We start from the raw sequence: 25987 nt of genomic DNA, 5'->3' as shown, positions 1-25987 counted from the left end.
AAGCCACACCCCACAACTACCTGTCTGAAATGATAACTTTTTTTTCTGTTGTCTGTGGCTCTGTCTCCCTCTGCCCCATGTCTTTGCTGCCATGTAGGTGTAGTTCTCTCTGTCTCTTCTATAGACCTATGGTGGTAAAAATCTTAACCCCACCCAGATCCGCTGAAGTGGTGGGATGAATCTTAAAATACTTTAGGACCTACATTTTTATTATTGTAAGTTGTTTTAAACTGTTGTTGACATTTTGTTTTAGTGTTATAACCTGCTCTGGAACCCTTGGGTTAAAGGCAGGTAATAAATTAATAATAGTAATAGCCACACACAAGGAACCCCCCCCCCCAATTTTCTGGCTAACTCTTCAGCATTCTTTCGGAAAGGAGTGCCCCAGAGGCTTAACTCCTGAGTGAGTGGTCAGGTCTGGTAAAACTGCTTTCTGTATGCTTTGCCTTGTGACGTGATTGTGTTAGGAGCTTCTGAACATGTGGAGAGTGCTTCAAGTTCTTAGTGCTTGAGTAATCTTAAGCATCTGAGCTTAATGGGCTCAATGCTTCCAGATTTGGTGGAGTAGGAGAGTGACAGGCACCCCAGAACTCTCTTAGTAGAACTTAAGTGTGTTCAGCACAGTTAGGGAGTTTGTGTGAACTGGGGTGGGGAGTGGTCTTCTGGAAGGGGACAGTGTTCTGTTTGGTTTAAGGCGGGGTAGGCAGGAGGCAACCTGTGGCCCTTCAGATGTCACTGAAGTCCAACTCCCACCAGTGCCAACCAGCATGGTTAGTAGTAAAGGATTATGGGAGCTGTGGGTCAGCAACATCTGCAGTGCCACAGGTTTCCCTGCATGTATAAGAAGCAACCCTGAGCATTCTGAAATCTTGGTTGTAGGGGAGACAACTTTTTCTATATTCAGCTGAGCCAGAATGAATCAAAAATACCAAAAGTCCAAGTTGCATCCCTCCTTGTTGATGGTTGACTAAGGTCACAATCCTGTGCATGCTTACCTGAGAGTAAACCCTACTGAGCATAAAACAACTTGTTGTAGACATGTATAGCATTGCTCTATCTGTGGCATAAACTCCGGACAAACCTTTTTCTGCACGAGGAGAAAAAGGCTGGGTGAGAGATATTATTACATTGACATCTTGAATTTTATGGCTTCCCACCAACCTTGCACAATAGGTGTGTGACTGGCCCATAGTGACTAGGTGAGTTTTGTTCGGTGAGGATTTGAACCCAGGTCTCCCTAGCTCTGATCCAATGCTCTTAACCACTACCCCAGAGGTAGCCAATGTGCCCGCCAGATGTTGCTGAAGTGCAACTCAACCTTGACCATTGGCTGCGCTTGACTGGGCCTGATGGGAGCTGGGAGTCTGGAAACATCTGGCAGGCACCAGTACACCACTAGCTACTCCTGCACTATTCGACGCATGACTAGCCTGTGGAGGCAGAGTGACTTGCTGTGCCCTTTGCGTGGATGTGCATAATGTGTGAAATGTATGTAGCATTGACATCTGGAAATTGGAACATATGGTGGACTTGGATAAGCAGAACAAAAAAAAATTCCTTCCAGTAGCACCTTAAAGACCAACTAAGTTAGTTCTTGGTATGAGCTTTCGTGTGCATGCACACTTCTTCAGATACACACAAGTCCAACTCCCACCAGTGCCAACCAGCATCTGAAGAAGTGTGCATGCACATGAAAGCTCATACCAAGAACTAACTTAGTTGGTCTTTAAGGTGCTACTGGAAGGAATTTTTTTTTTTTGTTTTGACTATGGCAGACCAACACGGCTACCTATCTGTAATTGGATAAGCAGGTTAGGCTTGGGTGATGTGTAGCCAGGTGGTGGTTGGGGAAGGTGTAGAGCAGAGCTTTCCAAACTTTTCATGTTGGCGACGCACTTTTTAAGACATGCATCATTTCGCGACACAGTAATTCAGTTTTACTAGCAAACCAGAGGTTAAACTAACCCCTTCCCAGCCCTAGAAGGGAGTGTGAGGAACATTTGCGTGACACACCTACGCACTGCAGCCTGACACATTAATGTGTCGCGACACACAGTTTGGAAAGCTCTGGCACAGAGGAACCTGGATAAAACATATACCTACTTTGGGAGTGGATTTGGAAGTAGATTTCCTTCAACTGTGTGGATCTGCAAGGTGGGGATTGAAGCTTCCAGTTTTCTTGTTTTCAACCCCTCCCAATGAGATATAATGCCATGATATTCATCAGCAGGTAGGGAAACTTCTACCAGCCTGAGGTCTGCATTCCTCTTCTGGGCAGTGTTCCAAGGGTTGCATGACAATGGCGGGCACAACCAGAACCCAAAAGTAAATGGAACAATGGCTTGTACAGTAGGCTGTAGTACACCAAAACCAAGATCAAGTTCAGTCTATAATTTTTATTATGATGACCTACCCTTTAGCAGCAGGTCCCAGGGCAGGTTAGAATAATTTAGAATTCAGCAGTGAAAACAGACTGCAGTCACAGGAATGGGGTGAGCCTTGAAGTCACATAGTTCAGGTTTGTCTGCATATACACACAACCTCCCATTCTTCAGTCATGCAGAAGCACTCAAGGAGGACACAAAGTGGGAGTGGAAAGGGGTGTGGTCTGGGAAGAGGGGGTGTGGCTTGCAGAGAAGGCGTGGCCTAGGAAGAATCCCAAGGGCCACATCTGGCCCTCTGGTCCTGAGATTTCCCCCTTCCTGATATTTGTAGTGCAATTCTTGAGCGCTCAATGTGATTTTCTTGTATCTCCAGTTATTCTCACAGTAGCCCTCTTAGGCAGGCTGATGATATTAACCACATAGTGCAGCTTGTGTAGGTTGGACTTGAGTTGTTATTATGTTATTATTATTTATTAAGCTTATATACAGCCCTGTACCCATGCACAAGATAAAATCACAATATAAAAACGCAAAATGCATAATCAAAATAAGGCAGCTCAGTGAAGTCTCTGTTGGAGGTGAGGTTCCAATGGGAGGGGGGTGGTCCTTCTTCATCATACACAGCAAATACTTCCACATGCTTACTGGGGAAGTAAGTCCCCCTGGGGCTTAGTAAGTTGACTTTGGTATAGCTCAACCTCAGCATGTTTACTCACAAGTAAGCCCCTCTACGTTCAATGGGAATTCCTAGCAGGTGTACTTCAGGCTGCAACCCTAATATCTCTTGGCCACCTTTGTTAGAACTTTTTTTTTGCAAAATATAACCTATATTTATTCTGAGTATGCCTAGTAACTGAGATGGTAAGTATCATTGCAATACCCTTGCGAAGAAGTAGGATAGACTGAGAGGTGGTGATTGGCCCAAGGCCACCCAGTGAACTTCAAGGCTGAGTGGGCAATTGGACCTGGTGTGACACTCTAACCGGAATGGCCCATGGTCAGAGAGGATGAGAATTTTAGTACAGCAGCCAGCTGTGCTGTGGTCTGTTGTCAGAGACCTGTTGCTATTTCTGCAGCAGTGTCCCTGCTTCCAGCATTCTAGAACCGCTCCATCAGCATGAAAGGGGGGCTTTTTAGCCGCTGTGTACTCCAAATCAGGATGCAGGTGGTCTTGGGATGCGGGTAGTGCTGTGGTCTAAACCACAGAGCCTAGGGCTTGCCGGTCAGAAGGTCAGCGGTTCCAATCCTCGTGACGGGGTGAGCTCCTGTTGCTCAGTCCCTGCTCCTGCTAACCTAGCAGTTTGAAAGCACGTCAAAGTGCAAGTAGATAAATAGGTACTGCTCCGGCAGGAAGGTAAATGGTGTTTCCGTGTGCTGCTCTGGTTCGCCAGAAGCAGCTTAGTCGTGCTGGCCACATGACCCGGAAGCTGTATGCCAGCTCCCTCGGCCAATAAAGCGAGATGAGCGCTGCAACCCCAGAGTCGTCAGCAACTGGACCTAACAGTCAGGGGTCCCTTTACCCCTTACTCCAAATCTAAGTATTTAGGATTACTGAAAACACAAGGAGCTCCATTTTCAAGAGCATGGCATGCAAGTTCTTTTAGGTAAAATGGAACTCCACAGGAATCACAGTTCAAGTCATTCTGAAAGAAGATATTGGATTACATGCCTACTGCCCCAGGAAATTATTTTCTATGAAACATTCCAAAATTACACCAAGCTTAACTCTGCATTGTCATTCAAGGCACTGACAAGAATACTACTCTATGCCAATTATAGTGTACATAGTGTATTTAGAAATGTATAAGGTGCTGGGAATATAAACTCCACACTATGATTTGGGCAACCAGAAACCATACACTTGCAGAGCTGGGAGAGTGTTTCCTCTTGGATGTCCCAGTGTTGTCTCTAGGTCAACACTAAGTTTTCTTTCCAGGTAGGGAACCTTTTCCAGCCTGGGTGCCGCATTCCCTTCTGGGAAAGCTTCCAAAGTTCAGTGGTGGGTGGGGTCAGAGGCAAAAGTGGGTGGAGCAACTAATGTAAATCATTTAATGCAGTGTTTCCCAACCTTTTTTGGGCAAAGGCACACTTGTTTCATGAAAAAAATCTTGAGGCACACCACCATTACAGCCCGTGACGTCAGCGCGCAGCGTCACGCCGGGAGGGACATGAATTGCTAGCAAATTACATAATCACCTCCTTGAGGGCTGGCTCATCTTCTCCGAAGGCAGAACCCCATTAATTAACAGCACAGACTCACACCATAGCCAAGACGAGGGGGGGAAACCTCAGTCATGCACAGTCATGCACATGTGGGGGCTAAATGAGGACGAAGACCGGGCAGAGAGCAGGGTTCAAATCACCCCACCTGGCCAGGACAATCCCTGGGTGCTCCCTTGGGCCACTCGCCTGACCCACCTCGCAGGGCTGTTGTTGCGAGGATAACACGGGGAGAACCACGCGCGCCCCCGGGAGCTCCTAGGAGGAGAAAGCGGGCGATGAATGCAATGCACGAAATATATGAGAGGCGACCAGGTTTTGCAGGTGAGGGGCCCCCGCGAGCCTCCGCTTCCAACACCCGGCGCAACAACGCCGAAGTTTCCCCCCGGGCTCGGCTCGGGGAGCAGCGCTGCTCCCCCCCCGGCTCCCCTTCGCGCTCCCGGCTCTCTCTGCCGCCCACTGGGGACCCCCCTCACCTGCCAAGTCCGGAGCGCCGGTGGAAGTTGCATGCATGCATGCAGGGCACCGCGTTGCCATTGCATTGCACTGCACTCCATGCAACGCCTGCACGCATGCATTGCCTTGCACGCACGCCAAGGGGTCTCCCCGCAGTCCGATGCGTCCCCTCCGGCGCGGATGCAGCATTGCAAAAATAAAAAAAACCCGACGCAGCCCTACCTGGGGGGCAGCCTCCGCCTCCGCCGCTCCGCCTCCGCGGGGATCCCCGGCCTCCATCCTGCCGCCCGATCTCCGCGGGGGCGCGGCAGGCTGCGCGGGGTCTGCGTGGAAGAGCCCCTGCCCGCCCGGCCGCCGCCGCCGCGCTCATTCCATGGCCGGGAGAAGAGCGCTTCAAACAAAACGCCCGGCCCGCCAGGCCATGCTGGGAAACGTAGTTTGCGCACCCCGCGCGGGCGCGGAGCCCAAGGGCGAGGGGACTACGGATCCCGGCAGCCCCCGCGCCGGGGACGGAGGGGGAGAGGCCGGGTGCAGGGATGGAGGGACGGGTGGGCGAGCGAGTGAGTGAGTGGCAGCCACCAAGCCTTGGCCGAGAGCCAGGAAGGGCCTCCCCGGAGGAGGAGGAGGGAGGCGCAGAGCGGGAGGGAGGGAGGGAACCCCAGGGGTCATCTAGTGACGGTGCCCCAATCGAAAATTTGACTTAAAAAAAAAATCTTTCAATTTTTTAATTTTTCCCGCGGCACACCAGGCAACATCTCGCGGCACACTAGTGTGCCGCGGAACAGTGGTTGGGAAACACTGATTTAATGCACAGTAGCCAAAATTCTACCCTCACTTGCATACCCTTCTCCATCCAGACAAGGAAGAAGCATGATAAGAATTCAGGGACATACAGTGGACGCTCGGGTTGCGAACGTGATCCATGCAGGAAGCACATTCACAACCTGCAGCATTCGCAACCCACAGTGTCGCATCTCCGCACGTGCGGGTCATGACTCGGTGCTTCTGCACATGCGCAAAGCGTCGAAACCCGGAAGTAACCTGTTCTGGTACTTCCGGGGTTGGCGCGGTGCACAACCTGAAAACGCTCAACCTGAAGCATCTGCAACCCGAGGTATGACTGTATTCCAGCCAGTCAAAAACACTGAAAAAAAGGGGTGAGGCATGTGACCTAGGGAAAGTTCTGAGGACCAAATAGAGAGGTGTGGAGGACCACAACGAGATTCTGGGTCTCTCTGTTCCTTATCCCTAATGGTTCCTGGGTCTGAAAAGGTTGAAGACGACTGTCCTGCAGGATACATTCTTGGTTGTGTCATTGTAGGATAGAATGCTGTTCAAAGCTACGGGACAAGGATAACTGTGACTTTAAAGATGAATGGGAACCCTTTACAAAGTATTTGAAGACGCAACAAAGCAAACTGGACTCCTTGGCTGGCTTTGAATAAACATTCACAAACTTTTTATTGATAATAATCAGCTAAATAGTTTGAGGATCTATACAACTTTGTAACAAGCAGAAAGCAGCATTCTCAGAGAAATCAAAGACTGGAACTGAGGGAAACCAGGGGGTGGGGGTGGTTGGGTTTTGTGTGGGAGGGAGGAAAAATTGGGGGGGGGATAAGGGTGATATGTTTCTGGATAATATGTTTTGTTTTAATTTTGAATTTTTTTTTAAAAGGATGTTGTTCAAAGCTTAGGGTGCATCACTCCACTTCCTTACTTTTAAGTGTGGTTTGGGGTCACCCCAGGTTTAATAAGATAGAACTAATAAACAGGCTCTGACTGAAGATCATTCTTCTGCATTGCACATGGGACAGGTCCTCAATCATGGAGGTGTATTGGCTATGGGATTGTTAGGTCATATAAGCATCAACCTCTTATTGAGCCTCTGCACATTTAAAAATGTATTCTTGTTATTTCTGAAATACATGCAACAGGCAAACATAGACAACAGCAATCATATTATGGCTGATCCCTAAATGGGGATGCATGGAGAAAATAACAGCCTTGAAAGGTATCAGACATGTATATTCATTTCTTAAAGAATTCAGTCCAATAAGTCTCTCCACAGGTTATAGCGGAGAGCGTGCTTTGTTTTGAACTTTTGTGGGAATCTGGAATGGGGAGCTAATAACCCACTTTGACCTTGTGAAAGGTGAACTATTTTGTTGTTTTTAAAGTTGTCCACTTCTTGGACATAAGGTGACTTGAAGGCAATTCTCTGCAGTTAACAGATAAAACAGTGCTATTATATATATATATAGCAAAAAACCAAAACCACCATATCCTCTTGAGGTTTCCTCTGTCCCTATAAAGAGGTGGAAAATCTGTGGCTCATCAGGTGCACAAGAATATTAAGATTTGACTGGCAATTTTGCTTATGATTTTATACTTTATATTCTTTTTGTAAATTGATTTGAGATATTTATTATTTATTTGTTTTTACAACCAAGTGGCATATAATTGTATGAAACAAAGAAACCAAAAAATCCACATGGCTGGGGGAATACCTTGAGTTTTCCAGAACTCTTCATCAGGTGTGATCAAGGTTGGGGAGCCTCAGTTCCAGGGGCCAATTGTGGCATTTCCAAACCTTTCTCTTTGGCTCTGGGATGCACCCCAGGACATCATCATCATCATCATCATCATCATACCCCGCCCAGCTGACTGGGTTGCCCCAGCCACTCTTGGGGGCTGTGGAGATGCCTTATGCTTTTCTGGAAGGAGGATGGTGAAAGTATATATTTAGCTGGTGGTGAAGCCATCGCTGTCTGTATCTTGGGTTAAGAACATAAAAATAGCCCTGATGGATTAGGTCAAAGGCCCACTTAGTTCAGCTACCTGTCCTCACAATGGCCAACCAGATGCCCCAATGAGAAGCCTGCAAGCCAGACCTGAGGGAAACAGCAGCTTGTGATTCCCTGCAACTGGCATTTAGAGGCATATACTGTATTTACCAGGGGAATGCGGGTGGCGCTGTGGTCTAAACCACAGAGCCTAGGACTTGCCGATCGGAAGGTCGGCTGTTCGAATCTTTGTGACAGGGTGAGCTCCCGTTGCTGGGTCCCTGCTCCTGCCAACCTAGCAGTTCAAAAGCATGTCAAAGTGCAAGTAGATAAATAGGTACCGCTCCGGCGGGAAGGACTGCTCTGGTTTTGCCAGATGTGGCTTAGTCATGCTGGCCACATGACCCGTAAAAACTGTCTGTGGACAAACGTCGGCTCCCTCGGCCTGTAAAACGAGATGAGCACCGCAACCCCAGAGCCATCTATGACTGGACTTAACCGTCAGTGGTCCTTTACCTGTACCTTTTTACCGTATTTACACGAATCTAATGCGCCATCGAATCTAATACACACCTCAGTTTTCAAAGCCTTGAAACCAAAAAAAGTATTTGCTGGCGAATGTAAACGTGTCCTCAAATCTAATGCACGTCCTAATTTTCATGACATAATTTGGCCAAAAAAGGTGTGCATTACATTCGAGTAAATATGGTATACTGCCTCCAGTACTGGAATTGGTCCACAGCCATCAGGAATAGGAACCATTATCCTCCTCCATGGGTTTGTGTAACCCCACGCCCACCCCCAATCCTTTGCTAAAGCCATCCTAAGTTGATGGCAATCACCTACATTCTGTGGCAGCAAATTTTCAGTTGATAATTCTGTGTTGTGTGAAGTATTTCCTTTTGTTTGCCCTGGATCTTCCAATATTCAACTTCATTGGATTAGTGCAGGTTCTAATACAATGAAAAAGGTAGGGGGGGGGGAATGTAACTCTGTCCAGTTTTATGTACCTCTGTCTTGTCTCCTTACTACCTTTTCATACAGACTTAAAAAGCCCCAACTGTTCCTCGATCGGGAGTTCCTCTCACCCAGTGATTATCTTGGCTGCCCTTTTCTGAATCTTTTTTTCCAGCCCTACAATGTCCTCCTTGAGATTCAGTGACCACAGCTGTACACAGGATTCAAAGTGTGGTTGCACCATAGATTTGTATAATGGTGTTGCAATATTAGCAGTTCCTTTTCAATCCTAACGATCCCTTACATGGAAATTGTCTTTTCGGCAGTGGCGGTGCACAGGACCAGCATTTCTGCCAAGCCACCCGCTTAACACTATAGCCCCAATATATTTCCTGGTGAGTCACACTGCCCTTTGCAGACCCTATCAGTGTATATGTGAAACTGGGGTGTATTCCCCCCCAGCATGCATTGCTCCACACTTCCTTACATTGCATTGCATTTGCCTCTTAATGCCCATTCACCCAGTCTGGAGAGATCCTTTTGGAGCTCAACACCAGGACAGTTACATATATGTTGGAAAGCACAGGTCTCAATACTGATGCCTTACTCCACTTCTTAACATCCCTTCTTTCTAGGCACCATTAACCGTGCTGGTTGGGAACTGGGAGTCAGATATAATAGAGGGGCCCTTGATCTGGCCGGCTGTAATGACAGATAAGGCTTTCTCAGTAGTCACACTCAAGGTAGAATATATTTCCCTTTTGAGTTTGGATGGCTTCCTCTTTAACTGCCTTCCAAAGGCTAGTGAAGGCAGTATTAGTAGTAGATTTTGCCCTGCCGGGCATATCACCATCTTTTTATCTTAGAGTTTCGTTTTTAATCAGTTTTGCCTATTCGTGTTCTGTATTGTATGGTTTTTAAAAATATGTGTGTGTGTGTATATGTGTTTGCTTTTATAACGATGCTGTGAGTTTAACTGTTATAAGCTACCCTAAGTGATGCATCTGCATTAACAGGGTAAAATTTTACAAAGATACACATATATTGCATTTATATCCCACTTTTCCTCCAATGAGCTCAAGGTGGCATACATGATTCATCACAACCCTGGGGGGGGGTAGGTTAGGCTGAGAGACAGTCACTCACAAGAGGTTACCCAGTGATCTTCAGCATGGCTGAGTGGTGATTTGAACCCTGGTCTCCCAGTTCCCAGCAGGGGCCTGTAACCACCATACCACTGGCTAATAAATAGGTAAATACCCTGGGGGTGTTTCCGTACCACAAATATACATGAGTTGTTCTGCCTGGCTTTGCATCTGGCCCACCCACAACTGGCATATGGCTCCTGAAAGGTTTCCTAGAAGGGCATGTTGCCACAGACAGAAAAAAGTTCCCCATGCTCTAGATCTGGAGCAATATGAATGGGCTTCTGAGTGCTCAACTGGCTAACGGGAACCAAGGAACCTTTATAAAGCAGGCTGCCAACTGAGGCAGGGAGCCAGGACCACCCTCCTCTCCTACACAGGGATGGCCTTGGACAAATGCAGATGCCTTGAAGTTGGGAAGGGACTGTTGACTCAGCAGCTCCTGGAACATCTTGGTCTTTTCTCTGGCTGGGGGCTGCAAAAACAAGGGAGCAGGTTGGCTTGCCTCTTTCAGTATGCTATGTTCTGTTTCTCTCTCTAGGATCAGAGCTGTGAATATTAACACTTTGGGTGGTGGTGGTGAGAGAAATTCTCTTGGGTAGGCTTGGTGAGAAATCGCCAAAGCAGGCAAGAGAAGCCCTCACCTCATACCCTGGCTTCAGATTTTTGCATTCAGTTTGCATTTCTGCCCTGCCTTGTAGCATAGACAGAGATGGCAGCCTTGGCCTGAGGGCATGCATGGGGGGGGGGCTGAACCCCTGTCCCAACCCAGCATGGTTCATGCCTCTTGTCGCAGCAGCTAAGGCAGTTTCTGGTTGGCTAGGGTGAGGTATGCCAAGTTGCCTTGGCGGTGGTGTGTGTGAATATATGAAGGTGTTTTGGAAAGAACACCCAAACAACTGCCAACTTTTTGGGGGGTGGGAATGCTGACATTGCTTTTGTAAATAGTTTCTTAACGCTGCCTATGGCAATTATCCTGGAGTAAGAGCTAGCAAAGGGACGTGGGTGGCGCTGTGGGTTAAACCGCAGAGCATAGGGCTTGCCGATTGGAAGGTCGGTGGTTCGAATCCCTGCGATGGGGTGAGCTCCCATTGCTCAGTCCCTGCTCCTGCCAACCTAGCAGTTCAAAAGCGCAATAGTGCAAGTAGATAAATAGGTACCGCTAAGGCAGGAAGGTAAACGGCGTTTCCGTGCACTGCTCTGGTTCGCCAGAAGCGGCTTAGTCATGCTGGCCACATGACCCGGAAGCTGTACGCCGGCTCCCTCGGCCAATAAAGCAAGATGAGCGCCACAATCCCAGAGTCATCCGCGACTGGACCTAATGGTCCGGGGTCCCGTTACCTTTAAGAGCTAGCAAGAAATTGGTAGCAGGTTCCAATTTTAATACCTCACCTCTTCTACCCATGATCCCTTGAGCTGGAACAAAGGCCTTATGTCAAGTCAGACCACTGGCCTCTCTAGGTCCCTCTATACTGACTGGCATCAGCTTTCCAGGATTTCAGACAAGAGGTTTCTCCCAGCCCTACCTGGAGATGCCAGAGATGCCTGGGGGCGGGGAATGAGTGTTCAGACCCCTGGGCCCTCACTTGTGGGGTGCCTCAGGATTCTGTCCTCTCCCCCATGCTTTTTAACATATACATGAAGCTGCTGGGAGAGATCACCAGGGGGTTTGGACTGGGTGTCCATCAATATGCAGATGATACCCAGCTCTACCTCTCTTTCAAATCAGAACCAGTGAAGGTCCTGTGTGAGTGCCTGGAGGCGGTTGGAGGATGGATGGCGGCTAATGGATTGAGGTTGAATCCTGACAAGACAGAAGTACTGTTCTTGGGGGACAGGGGGCGGGCTGGTGTGGAGGACTCCCTGGTCCTGAATGGGGTAACTGTGCCCCTGAAGGACCAGGTGCGCAGCCTGTGAGTCATTTTGGACTCGCAGTTGTCCATGGTGGTGCAGGTCAATTCTGTGTCCAGGGCAGCTGTTTATCAGTTCTGTCTGGTACGCAGGCTGAGAACCTACCTGCCTGCGGACTGTCTCGCCAGAGTGGTGCATGCTCTAGTTATCTCCTGCTTGGACTACTGTAATGCGCTCTATGTGGAGCTACCTTTGAAGGTGACCCAGAAACTGCAACTAATCCAGAATTCAGCAGCTAGACTGGTGACTGGGGGTGGCTGCCGAGACCACATAACACTGGTCTTGAAAGACCTACACTGGCTCCCAGTATGTTTCCGAGCACAATTCAGAGTGTTGGTGTTGACCTAAACGGCCTCGGCCCAGTATATCTGAAGGAGCGTCTCCACCCCCATCATTCTGCCCGGACGCTGAGGTCCAGCGCAGAGGATCTTCTGGCGGTTCCCTCATTGTGAAAAGCAAAGCTACAGGGAACCAGGCAGAGGGCCTTCTCGGTAGTGGCGCCCGCCCTGTGGAACACCCTCCCACCAGATGTCAAAGAGATAAACAACTACCTGACATTTAGAAGACATCTGAAGGCATGTTCGGGGAAGTTTTTAATGTGTGACATTTTAATGTATTTTTAATCTTTGTTGGAAGCCGCCCAGAGTGGCTGGGGAAACCCAGACAGATGGGCAGGGTACAAATAATAAATTATTATATTATTATTATATTGAACCTGGAATCTTCTCAATGCAAAGCAGATGATTTGTTACTGAGCTGCAGTTTAAGAAGGTTGTTGGCAAACTGGAAGGTGTGCAAAATGATAAAAAATCTGGAAACCAAGCCTTATGAGGAAAAGTTGAAGGAGCTGCGTATGTTTTGCCTGGAAAAGGGGGAGACAGAGGAATTATGATAGCCGTCTTCCAATGTCCCAAGGGCTTTCACATGGAAGATGGAGCAAGCTTGTTTTCTTCTGCTCTGGAGGGTAGGACTCAAACCAGTGGCGTCAAGTTACAAGAAAAGAGATTCCACCTAAACATTAGGAAGAACTTCCTGACAGTAAGAGCTGTTCGACAGTGGAATTTGCTGCCAAGGAGTGTGGTGGAGTCTCCTTCTTTGGAGGTCTTTAAGCAGAGGCTTGACAACCATATGTCAGGAGTGCTCTGATGGTGTTTCCTGCTTGGCAGGGGGTTGGACTCGATGGCCCTTGTGGTCTATTCCAACTCTATGATTCTAATTAGTGTGATGTCCCAGGATGTGGAAACTTGTTGAAAGCTGCATTTAAATGGGGGGGGGGGGGAGCAGCACTCAAACCTATGACTTGTTCCACGTGCATTCTAAAGTAGGGTTGTACCACATGCTCTATTCCTGATTGTGTGGGTCTGCTTGCTTGTGCATCATCTGAACACGGTGCTAAGCTGATGGGGCAGCAACACTTAAACATTCTGACGGTGGGGGAGGAATTTGTGATGACTCCACTCATGTTTACCATTGGTGACTCATGAACATGCATGATGTGTGAATTGGACCTTGGAACCTGTGGCAGAAGAGTGACTCAGCTTCGCCCAAGTTTCCAAAGGTGCTTACAGGTGTGGACGTTGAACAGTGTCCCAATTATTGCTGCTCTCCTTTAAGCTGTGAGTGGAATAGCTACTCTGGTTCCATATTTCTTTAATTCAAATAACAGCCTTCCCCTCATTAATTTTACTGGACAAGCCAACAGCTATTGCTAATTCACGTTCAGTGACACCTATATTTTCAGTTTGACTTGTGTTATGTTGTGTACCAGCATTTTCTGGTACTAACAACCAGTCCCTTTTTTCTGGGGGTTCTCGAGGGTATGCAGTACCAGCACGTCCCCCCCCCCCATGTTAAAAGTGCCACACTTACTGTAACAACTTCACTCCCATCTGCACTATACATTTAAATCAGTGAACAGGTGAATATGAGGGAGATGATTTGCTCGTGATGTCATGCAGAAAAAAGGGAGCCTGGCAATTCTGTGTTGAGTGCCCAGTGTAGAAGTAAACCTAGATTGTGGGTGGGGAACCTCAGGCCCAAGGGCCAAATGCAGCCCTCAAGGCCTCTCTGTTTGGTCCTTGGAACTCACACCTCACCAGCCTGGCTTTGCAACCTGAGAGCTCTTTTGCCTGTCTGGAATGTGTCCTTGAATGCTGTGCTTGCTTGCCTGGGTGGAGAATAAAGAGGTGTGTGTGCATGCATTTGCATAGAAAGTAGCCGACTGTACAAAGGTGAAATTTACATCCCTTGCTCAACCCATTTTTGTCTCTGACCCCACCCGCCCTCAGGCACTGAAAAAAAGACTTGAAAAGATTCTCCAAATCGCCAGTCATCACAATTGTGGCAGGATAAGAAGCTGCACTCCATCCTAGCTACATGAACAGGCCTATGAGTGTGTACAAAACAGTTTCCTTCAGACTTGCAAGATAATCAAGGGTGGCTGGGGAGCTTGATCTGTCCTGGTGCTAGGAACTGATAATAGGAGTAGATGGGTGTGTGTGGCGGGGTGTGTGTGTGTCTCTTTAGAGCAGTGGTTCCCAAACATTTTTGGGCCACCCCTTCCTTGGTTCCACAAACTCATCCCATGTCCTCTACCCTATAAAAAGCATTGTTCAGAATAGCAGCTTGCATGACCCACTAAAGAAGATAGCAACACAAGAAAATACTGTATTTTTCGCTCTATATGACACACTTTTTCCCTTCTAAAAAGTAAGGGGAAATGTGTGTTCGTCTTATGGAGTGAATGCAGGCTGTGTGGCTATCCCAGAAGCCAGAACAGCAAGAGGGATCACTGCGCAGCGCTCCCTCTTGCTGTTCTAGCTTTTGGCTTAGCTGCGTGAAGCCTCTTCAGGGCATGGGGAGCCTTCATCCCGCTGCCCTGAAGAGGCTTCGTGTGGCTGTTGCTGGCTGAGGGCCGCCCCTCAGTCTCTTCCCCCACCTCCCAGAAAAGCCCGCAAGAGCCGTGCTCTCTTTAAAGAGCCACACGGAGCGTGTGTGTGGCTCTTGGGGGCTTTTCCCTGAGGAGGGAGAAGCCCGCAAGCACCGCACATATGCTCCTTGCGGCTCATGAAAGGGAGCACTGAGCAGAGCCTGGGATGCATACAGGCTCTGCTCAGCACTCCCTTTAAAGAATATTTTTTTTCTTGCATTCCCCCCCTAAAAACTAGGTGTGTCTTACATTCAGGTGCGTCTTATGGAGCAAAAAATACGGTACTAAACAATAACCAATAATCGGAGATTTATTCAAAATTCAATTAAAACTATTCAGTTTAATTAACTCAACAAAACTGATGAACTTGACCCAGTCATACCAGCTTTTCAAAGCCTGATAGTCACTTACATTTCCAGTGCCCTCTTGCTGCCCCCTTGCCTTTTAGCTCCCCACCCCACAAGGTAATCCTACTGTCCCCCATGGGGCAGTACCACCCCTTTCGGGAACCAATGCTTTTAGACCTTTGTGACTTCTAATGTCATGTTGGATTAATGTTTTGTTGTTAAAGCTGCACAATGGTGTCAGTGGAGCCGTGGTGTCTTGCAGTGTTGGTCCTGCTGTTTGAAGATAATCTCTCTCCCATTTGCTCAGTGGATTCTGAAAGGTGGGGGGAGCTTAGGCAGAGAAAGAGAAGCCAAATATCGAAGCTGGTCAGCAGATCTGTTCTGCGATTGTGCCCTGTCCCTTGTGCTCTGCTTCAGTTTGTTATTTTGCTGAGATTTGAAGTGGGTGAGTGTGAAATCTTAAGCTTCTGGCTGCTCATTGCAATCTCACAAAACCCCTCCCGGGTCTTGTGAATGCTGGTCATCCAAAGAGAAATGAGTTGATTAAAATTGAGGAATAGCAACTTAATGTTGGGGCGTTGCAGGACTAGACAATTTATTCTGTCAAAGAAGTGGCAAGTTTTTAGGGAACTAAGAGTGCATTAGATTAATCGGCTCCAGTCCACCAAAGCTGGTGCCACAATAAATTGCTGTGTGTTTTTAAGAGTGTTTTATGGGTCCTCATTGTTAAGCTGCCATTTCTCATGTTTTTATCTACTCTACTCTCATTTGACTGCAGCTTAAGATTTATTTCATTCATATAAACTGACACTGTCCTGGGCCCTTGCGTCTTATTTATAACCAATTGTTGTTAAGAACATAAGTAGAGACCCTGCTGGATCAAGCCAGTGCCCATCTAGTCCAGCATCCTGTTCTCCCAGTGGCCAGTCATATGCTTATTATGGGAATCCCACAGACAGGACCTGAGTGCAACAGCCAGTACTTGTGATTCTCAGCAACCTTGGTAGTTGTGATGATTTAGAGTTCCATTCTGTTAAGTATCTGGTGAAGACCTTCCTCTTCCAGTGAGCCTTTTAAGTAGATGTTTTCCCCAGACTTTATCTGTATTGGAACTATGTTTAGATTAATAATAAAAACAATTTGTTACCTGCCCTTCACCCTAAAGTCCCAGGGCGGGTTACAACATTAAAACACAATATTAAAAATGGTTTTCAAACAACTTACAATCACAAATGTACACTGTATTATAGATTGCATGTTCCCTGCCCTGAGCTCCTTTGAGTGGAAGGTTGGGGATATAAACTTAACTTATACAGGGTGATAACTTATACACTACAGGGGTGCCCAAGCTTTTTTCAAAGAGGGCCAGATTTGATGAAGTGAACATGTGTGAGGGCCAACCAAAGTTGAGCTTTTTTTTATAATTTCCCCCTAAAGTTGTTGAGCTTTTTTAAGGATTTAACCCCACAGCTGTTGAGCTGTTTTTTAGGATTGAAGCTGTTGAGCTTTTTTTTTTACAATGCTGAGCCTTTTTTAGGATTATATCCCGGGACATATAGTGCCTGTTATGCAGGGTGTCTTTTGGGATGGTACCCAATCTTCATTCTACTCAGAGTAAACCCACTGAGACCAATGGACCAAAGTTAGCCATGCCCATTAGGAATAACTATTGGATTCAACTCTTTGAACCAGCACTCTTGAGAGGACTTTTTGAAAAAGCCTTTGGGGTACAGCTCCAGAACAGATTGTTTGGGGATCAGACCTGAGTGGCACATCAAACGCTTGATCGGTTCTCTTATCTGGCATAGAATTGGTATAAAGTTGGTCCGCTCCCTGTTTGGTTTTGCACAATGAGCTCTGGCTCTCTGTGATCCCCACTGTGCCTGCTTTCCAAAGACAGCTGCAAACTAGACCTTCAATCAGCATTTTCCATCCCTCTAACATTGTCCTCTTGCTTGGGGAGGGATGGAGTGTCTGCTGCACTGGCTTTGCCCCAGAGGCACCACACAGTTCCCTGTAGCCATTGCACACAATCCAGAGCAGCCTGCTCCACTGCTTTGTGTTGTAGGCTGGTGTGAAGTGCATTACTCATTTTGGAATGAAGTGCCTAGGAGGGAGACTTTCAGAGGGTTTGCTGTGGTAAGTCTGTTGTTGCCAAAAAAAAAAAAAGAAAGAAAGAAAGAAAGAAAGAAAAGAAAGAAAGAAAAGAAAAAAGGCCACACGGCACCTTTTTATGAACTAACAGGTGTTGTGGCATAATGGAGTAGAACCCATGTCATCAGATGTATGTCTACAGCACTGGAGGCTGCTTCATTAAGGCGAATGGGGTACTGCCCCACATCCTCAGTCCTCCCTGAGTCACCCCTTGCCTGCCTGCCATTCTTACAAACTAGCTCAGGGGGTGGCCAGCTTTCTTCTCCTCCTGAGGGCTCATCCAGACTTCTGCTTCTCCTGCCACATTCCCCCAAGGAAGACCCCGTCTTTACTGCTGATTTGGAGCAAACATCAGTTGGGTTTTCCACAGATTCATATTTGCTCCAATTCAGTGCTTAAAGAGCAAGATTTTCAGGGAAAGCAGTGGAGCAAACAGAAAACTGCTCGGACCTGTTCCTTCTAGAACTGGAACAAGCGGAAGTGTGGAAGAGTGTTAGTCCTGGTAGAACTCAGCAGGGAGGAAGATAGGGACAAAGCTAGGATTTGTTGGCTCATTGACTCTGGGTCCTCCTATCATTGGTTCTGGCGCCAACAACTTTTGGGCTCCTTCTTTCCACCCCACCAGTCTAGTAGGCACCAACTGATACTGCACCCTATCTACCAGGGAGTTTCTCTTCCTCCCCTCTTCCTGTTCCTTTATTTGCCTTGGGTGTGGGGGGGGCGCACCTTGTTTGATACCACTTTAAACAGTCACGACTCCCTACCCCCCAAACATCTGGGAGCTGGAGTTTAAAGATGCTGAAAGAAGACCCCTATTATGTGAAAGAAGCCATGACTGTTTAAAGTGGTGTCATAGTGCTTTAAACATATTTTGTGAATGTGGCCTTAGCAGTGTTTGATGACAGAGGAGTAGAACCAGCTTGCAGGTGAGGGTAACCCTTCCTGTCTGAATGTGAGTGTTGTCAGAATACCATCTGCAGGGAGCAGCAGGGTCACAGTATGGCTGTGGCTCTTCAAGTTTGCTCTCTGGTTAGCACACAGATGGGCGGGTGGTCTGGTTCTGGGCTCCAAGCCAGTCATGCCCTTTTGTGCTTATAGCCATTTGAGGTGGTGGGACGTCGTCACAAACTCGAAGGGTCTCTGTGTCTGTTGCTAAGGAACTGTAGACTTGACCGTGGCAGTCCTTTCTCTTTGAAAGGCTGTGTGTCCCGCCCCCCACCCCCACCCCCACTGTCAACCCTAATCTCATGCCTACCCTACAGGACTCAAGGCTTGCTGTTTTGATCATGCATGTAACCCACCGCTCTGGTGAGCAGCAGCAGCAGCAAATTGATTTGGCAAACCATCTTGAGCCAGGTTGGGCCACCTGCCACATTTCCAGGTGGCCCGTGTGTTTGTTCCCCCTCCTATTTGCCTGAATGCTGAATAAAACCCCATTGGGTTAAAAATAATGGGTGAATTCATGCACCTTGTGCTGGTGCTGGCTTTCCATCATCTTGGAAGGGGTGGGTGATGTAGAGCCATTGCTGCCCACAACCCAGATGCTCTTTTTAGTGCTGGAAGTGAACGAACGTCGGAAGCTGCCTCCTATTGAGTCAATGCTATCTCTAGCTTAGCATTTCCTACACTAGAAGATAGCAGCTCTCCAGGGTTTAAGGTTGCAGACTTTCCTAGCTTTACCCAGAGATGCCAGTGGGAATTGAACCTGGAACTTTCTACCTCCAAAGCAGGCACTCTACCGCTGAGCTATAGCCCTTGCCTCCAATGTTGTGCTCAAATGTGTTTGTTTGCCTGCACTTCAAAATAGTAACAAGAGCACCACCTGCACTTTCAAACAGTGTCACACCACTCTGGCTTTCCCCGCAAAGATTCCTGGGAATTGTAGTTCATGAAGGGTGCCAAAAGCTGCTAGGAGATCCCCATTTCCTTCAAAGAGCCACAAGTACCTGTGTGGTTCATAACAGCCAGTTGCTCTTCCCAAGGAACTATGGGAACTGTAGCTCTGTGAGGGGAAAGGAGGGTGCTCTCAGCATTGTTAGCAAACTATAGTTCCCAAGATTCTTTACAGGATGCCAGGGCTGTTTAAAGTGCTATGATGATGCTTAAAATGCATAGTGCAGATGGGGCATTACTTAAATGCTGCCTTTTATTGCCAGAGAATGCCAATATACAGCATAATGTAAATCAATGTAAAACATACTATCCCTGTGAAGGTATATTAGAGATAGGCTTCAAAAGAGAAATTAATCAAGGAAATCTTGGCTATAGGATGCTATTTGGGTTGCAGAAGTCTGGAACCAGACTTGATATTCTTCTTACAGATTAAAGGAGAGCAGCAAAAATTGGGCACTGTCCATCACCCACACCTGTAATCCTAAGACCCAGAAATGGGCTCAAGGTGTATGGTGGCTGAAGCTGAGCAGGAAATGGGTGGGTTGGCATCTGGGTAGAAGATTTCCCAGAAGCCCCTTATAAGTTGCAGCAGGATAGAAATACGGTACATAAAGTGATACACAAGCAGAATTAAAACAAAAACCAGAGTCCTGTTTGAGAGGCAGTGTGGTGTAGTGGTTAGGCTGAGTATTGAAGCTTAACTAATGGAGGTGGTTGAGAACGAAATGGGATAACCCAGTGATTTCCAACCAGTATGCTGTGGCACCCCAGGGTGCCTTGAATGATGGTCAGAGGTGCCATGGGCAACACTGGCCTCTGCCTCTCTTACCTTCCCTCCCTGCTCTGATGCCCTCTCATGTCTCTGCTTCCAAAAGGCCTGCACAGCTGTTAGTCGCAGCAGCCCTGGCTACAAGCTCCCTGGGTGAATAGTGCCTCTGGGGATGGCCAGGGGGTGCTTCCCAGGCCCCTGTGGGGCAGTGTGAGGAGGCACCTCTCTTTGGGGTGGGGAGGGCAGCTCAGATACCAGGGGTGGCAGCAGTGCCTGCCCAGAGGACCCCCAGGGAGAGGGGAGAGGAGGTTGAGGAAACACTCCACAAAGGAGGGTGTTTGAAAAGGGGTGAGGGGTTGCCGTCTCTGCAGACCAAGGATGCCATAACTGGGCTCCTGAGCTCCACAAGGGTGCCGCAGAAAGAATGTAGTTGGTCAAGGAAACCGTGGACTCAAAAAAGTTGAAACCCCATGGGATAACCCCATGGCTCCTTGTAAGAAGGATGACAACACGACTTCAAAACATTCTCTCTTTTTCATTGCTTTCAGTACCATTGACCTTGGTATCCTTCTGGAGCAGCTGTCCGAGTTAGGAGTAGGTGGAACTGCTTTATGGTGGTTCTGGTCTTACTTGTCTGGTTGTTTCCAGAGGGTGATGCTTGGGGAGTGTTCTTCAGTGGAGCCTTCAGTGTGGGGTACAATTTTATTCCTCATGCTGTTTAACATCTATATGAAACCACTGAGTGGGGTTATTCAGAGGTTTAGAGTATGTTGTCAGCAGTATGCTAATGACACACAGCTCTACTTCCACTTTACCTCTGCAGGTGAGACAGTGGATGTGCTGGATCATTGTCTTGCCTCAGTAATGGACTGGATGAGAGCCAACAAACTGAAACTCAGCCCAGATAAGACTGGAATAGCGGGTGGTTCACTAGACAGGATGGAAGGGAGGTTGCCTGCTCTTGATGGGGTTACACTCCATCTGAAGGAGCAGGTACATAGCTTGGATCTATTGTTGTCTCTTGGCTCAGGTGATCTCGGTGGTGCAAAGTGCCTTCAATGAGCTTTGGCTAGTGGTCCAGCTGTGCCCCTGTCTGGGCTGGGATAGCCTAACTTCTCTTTTCTATGCTCTGGTAACCTCTAGGCTGGATTGCTGCAACGCAATATACAGGGGGCTGCCTCTGAAGATGGTTTGGGAACTTCAGCTGGTGCAGAATTCGGTGGCTAGGTTGCTCACCAGGGCAAGATGGTTTGAGCATATAATGCTAATCCTGGCCCAATTGCACTGGCTGCCAATTAGTTTTGGGGCCCAATTCAAAGTGCTGGTTTTGACCTATGAAGCCTGAAATGTGGTCCCTCTCCACATAGAAACCTACCTGGATCCTGCAATCATCCCCTGAGACCCTTCTTCGTGTGCCTTTTCCACAAGAGGTCCGGAGGACTGGCAACACAACAATGGGCCTTTTCTGTGGTGGTTCCCCGTTTGTGGAATGCTCTCCCCAGAAGGCTTGCCTGGCACCTTCCTTACATATCCGAGCACAATTCAAAGTGTTGGTGTTGACCTTTAAAGCCCTAAACGGCCTCGGCCCAGTATACCTGAAGGAGCATCTCCACCCCCATAGTTCTGTCCAGACACTGAGGTCCAGCGCTGAGGGCCTTCTGGTGGTTCCCTCGCTGCGAGAAGCAAAGCTACAGGGAACCAGGCAGAGGGCCTTCTCGGTAGTGGCGCCCACCCTGTGGAACGCCCTCCCAGCAGATGTCAAAGAGATAAACAACTACCTGACATTCAGAAGACATCTGAAGGCAGCCCTGTTCAGGGAAGTTTTTTTAATGTGTGACATTTTGATGTATTCTTAATCTCTGTTGGAGAGATGGGCCAGATGGGCGGGGTACAAATAATAATCATAAAAAATAATAATTATAATTATTAATCTGTAGGTGCCAGACAAAACAATTCCTCTTTCCCCATGCCTTTGGCTAATTAAATAATCTATGGCCATTTAAACTGTATTGGGAGGTGTTCTTGTTTTTGTTTGTAACTATGCTATGTATTTTTGTGTTTTTATATTTAAACTATCCTGTGATCCTCGAATGAAGGGCAGTATAAAAATTTAATTAATTTAACAAACAAAGAAAGAAATAATGAGGTGTATGGGTTGTTAGGCAGCGTTCGAAATTATCCTGCATCTCTAACTAAGAAAGATCAGGTACTGAGAAAGACTTCTGCCTGAGATTCTGGGCAGCTGCTGCCAGCCAGTGCTGGATGAACCAACTATGGTATGTGGCAGCCCTCCGTGGTCCTAGGAGACTCTGGTAATCAGTTCCAGCTCTCTTTTTTAAAAATCTCCTTTTGTGACTGGATCGAAATGTCCTGGCGCCACCCTCGGTGCCTGGCACCTCCACTTGCCTGGCTGCAATCAGCTGGTCTGTCGAGCACAGCGGTAGCAAAAGACCATGTGCCATTTGCTGTTGCGCTACCCCCACCAAACGTCTGATTTGCCTGGCAGCATAAATGAATAAATAAATTGCTGCTACCCTGCAGACCCCCCTGATTTGCCCAGCAGCAAGTTAAATAAACAAATCCCCTTTCCCCCCCGCTGCCGGGTGAATCATGTTTTTTGTGCAGTAGTGCCATAGCAAAAGACGTGGCAAAATCAGCAGACCACCTGATTCACCCAGCAGCATTTGGGGGGGGGCGTGTCTGCACGGCTGCCTGGTCCGGTAGCAGTGCAAAAGAAGAAAAAAAGACATTTTGTTTTGGCGCCAGCAACCTAGGTCCCATGAGCCCCATGGCTCCTACCAGTCCTATCCCAGTTTCTAACACTGGTGTTAGGGGAGCGGTAGTATCTCTGGTGGGACGCGGGTGGCGCTGGTGGCCTCAGCGCCTAGGGCTTGCTGATCGAAAGGTCGGCGGTTCAAATCTCCGCGGCGGGGTGCGCTCCTGCTGCTCGGTCCCAGCGCCTGCCAACCTAGCAGTTCGAAAGCACCTCAAAGTGCAAGTAGATAAATAGGGACCACTTACCAGCGGGAAGGTAAACGGCGTTCCGTGTGCTGTGCTGGCTCACCAGATGCAGCTTGTCACGCTGGCCACGTGACCCGGAAGTGTCTCCGGACAGCGCTGGCCCCCGGCCTCTTGAGTGAGATGGGCGCACAACCCCAGAGTCTGTCAAGACTGGCCCGTATGGGCAGGGGTACCTTTAGTACCTCTGGTGGGGAACAAATTGTGCTTCTTCTGGGGCAGTTTGCCCACCTTTGGTCCCCACTCTGCACTCAGCTCTCACCTGGGGCTCCTGGAAGCTGTCAGCTTGTAGCAACAGCCACACCCTAGGAAATGGCTTTGACTGGCTGGCTAAACCAGGTGAGGGCAGCCGATGGGTCTGAAATCCTTGGTGAGTTAGGGTCTTCCTGTGAACATGAAGACAGGCTCTGGAAGATTGAGTGGACAACAAGACCAAGAGTGGCTCCAATGGTCAGGAAGGCAGTTTCTGCATGTGGTGTAGAGCAGGGGTCACCAAACTTTTTCAGCAGGGGGCCAGTCCACTGTCCCTCAGACCTTGTGGGGGCCGAACTATATTTTTTTGGGGAGGGAGTGAACGAATTCCTATGCCCCACAAATAACCCAGAGATGCATTTTAAATAAAAGCACACATTCTACTCATGTAAAAACACACTGATTCCTGGACCGTCTGTGGGCCAGATTTAGAAGGCAATTGGGCCGGATCCAGCCCCCGGGCCTTAGTTTGCCTACCCATGCTGTAGAGCAGTGGTTCTTAACCTGTGGGTCCCCAGATGTTGTTGGACTACAACTCCCATAATCCCTGAGCTCTGGCCATGCTTGCTGGGGTTGATGGGAGTTGTAGTTCAACAACATCTGGGGACCCACAGGTTGAGAAAGGCTGCTGTAGAGGGAAGTGCGGGGCAGATGGGGATCACCAACCTGGGAAGGTAGCCCCACTAGGAGAAGGAAAACTCTGATTCTAAACTTCTGCTGCCTTGCAGGAGAAGATTGGGTGGTTGCGTGGCACCTTGTATACCTCCTTCTGGCAACTCTGCAGCCAAGCTGGTGCCAAATGTATCGCTCTGCTTTCCTTTGGAGCACATCAGTGAGGCTGAGAGGGGAGGTCTTGTCATCTTGGCAGCCCAAGACCTCCATACACACTGCCCAGGCTTGCATTCCAGGGAGGTCATTTTAGTGCTGCTAATGCAGAGGTTTGGTTTCATCCCCAAAGGCAGACTCTATTGTCTCTCAAGACAGACAGTTGCAAACAATAATTATGGATGTGATTTTTTTTTAAAAAAAACAAAACACCATAATTTCTTCATAACTGATTTCTGTGTTGTTTTCTTCCTGCTTTCGCTTCCTTGCAATGAGGGTGTAGCTTGGCATACATTTCCTGGCTATGTGGGTGAAGAGCTGCAGCTCAGTGAACTTGGCATGCAGTAGGTCTCGGTTTTAATCCCCGACATCTCCAGGAAGTGCTAGGAATGCCCTCTTTCTGAAGCCCCAGAGAGAACTGTTGCCAGTCAGTGTATACACTACTGAGCTGATGGGCCAAGGGTCTCACTCTGTGTTAGGCAGCTTCCTAGCCTTTTTAGTTGACATGGCATTCACTGAAAGCAGTGGGTATCTAACTTAAAAGCTGATTTGATTCATTGGGACTTTGGAGCTGGTTTGCAGACTTACCGTATTTTTTGCACCACAACACTCACTTTTTTCCTCCTAGAAAGTAAGGGGAAATGTCTGTGCGTGTTATGGAGGGAATGCCTACGGGTGGCATGCCTACGGATTTTCCTGCTCTAAAAACTACATGCATGTTATGGTCGGGTGCGTGTTATATAGCGAAAAATACGGTAGTTTGGAGCACAATTGGTGGCTTAGATACTTACCTTGCTTAACTGAAACTCTGTACTAAGCTTTGTCTGCAATGGGTGGCATTATTGACAGATGGCTGTCTGGTCCAGCGGAGGATTCTGTCAGCAGCACTGCAGTGGGAAGCCATTTTTTTGCCTATTCCCTCTGTCCCCAGTCATGCTGTTCTGCCCTACCACCCACCTGCAGCAGATTTTGGAGGGTGCAGGGGCACGTGGACAAAATATCCCCGTGGTACTGACAGAACCCTCTATTGGGTCAACAAGCTGCCAGGACACTGTGAAGGACATTGCTATTGGATATGTGCTAAAAACTGCTTGGTTCCACCCTCCCAGCCTACCCCCGCCAAGAATAGCATAAGAGAGAAAGGCGTTGCTAGGAGACGTACCTAAATCATAAATTGGGTGATTGCTTTATAGAGAAAAAATACCGTATTCTAATATTTGGGTTGCAAGTACAGTGCGTGTTTGTTTGTGTGTGAGAAAGAGAAAGGGAGGGAGGGGAGGGGGGGGGAGAGAGAGAATCTCTTCCAGTGCCAAGTCTGTATGTTCATCATTTGGGGCAGGACACAAGAAGAACATTCTGGGCAATATGGAACTTCTTCATTCTGTCCCACTCTTAACATGGCATACAGACATGGTATTAGGGTAGGGTGGCCCAGCACAAAGCCCGTGGGGACTTTTTTGGTGGCCGTTGGCAACATTTGATGGCCCACTGCCCTCACACTGCCTTCCCAAAGCCTGGTTATTGAGATGCTGGGCTTTGGGAAGGAGGCATGAGGGCTCTAGGACTGTGCCAGAGCCTCATGCCTCCTTCCCAAAGCCTGCTGCCTCACTTACTCAGCTTTGGGAAGGCAGCTCCCCACAAGGCAGTTATTGTGGTCCACTTGGTATGAAAAGTTGGACAGGTCTGTATTAGAGGAACCTTGGGTATATTTGTACCACTGCTTTAAAACACTGAGAACACCCTGTCACGGCTCGGTGCCAGCAACATCTGGACTTCTAACAGAGCATAGTTAGGGAGCCACAAGGTTCCTCAACTTCAGAGAATTGATTGCCTTACTCAGCACTGGGCAGCTTCCTAAGTTGATATGCTGATAAATACTGATACTCTTTATTTTGGCTTGCCAAGAAAGCTAATATTTTCTCCTCCCCTCTTCTTCTTCTC

At 48.1% G+C, this 25987-nt stretch overlaps 2 protein-coding genes across 3 annotated transcripts in view; one reads left to right on the top strand and one right to left on the bottom strand.

Moving 5' to 3' along the window:
• Window positions 1-25987, bottom strand: part of SLC31A2 (solute carrier family 31 member 2) — a 989995-nt gene that overhangs the window by 143274 nt on the left and 820734 nt on the right. The window lies entirely within an intron of this gene.
• ARRDC1 (arrestin domain containing 1) overlaps window positions 1-25987 on the top strand; it is a 53710-nt gene that overhangs the window by 875 nt on the left and 26848 nt on the right. The gene's annotated exons all lie outside the window — the stretch shown is intronic.

Source organism: Podarcis muralis, chromosome Z (genome assembly GCF_964188315.1).
Source record: "Podarcis muralis chromosome Z, rPodMur119.hap1.1, whole genome shotgun sequence".
Classification (NCBI taxonomy): Eukaryota; Metazoa; Chordata; class Lepidosauria; order Squamata; family Lacertidae; genus Podarcis; species Podarcis muralis.
Note: the sequence above shows the minus strand (reverse complement) of the source record. Positions and strands in the feature narration are given on the sequence as shown.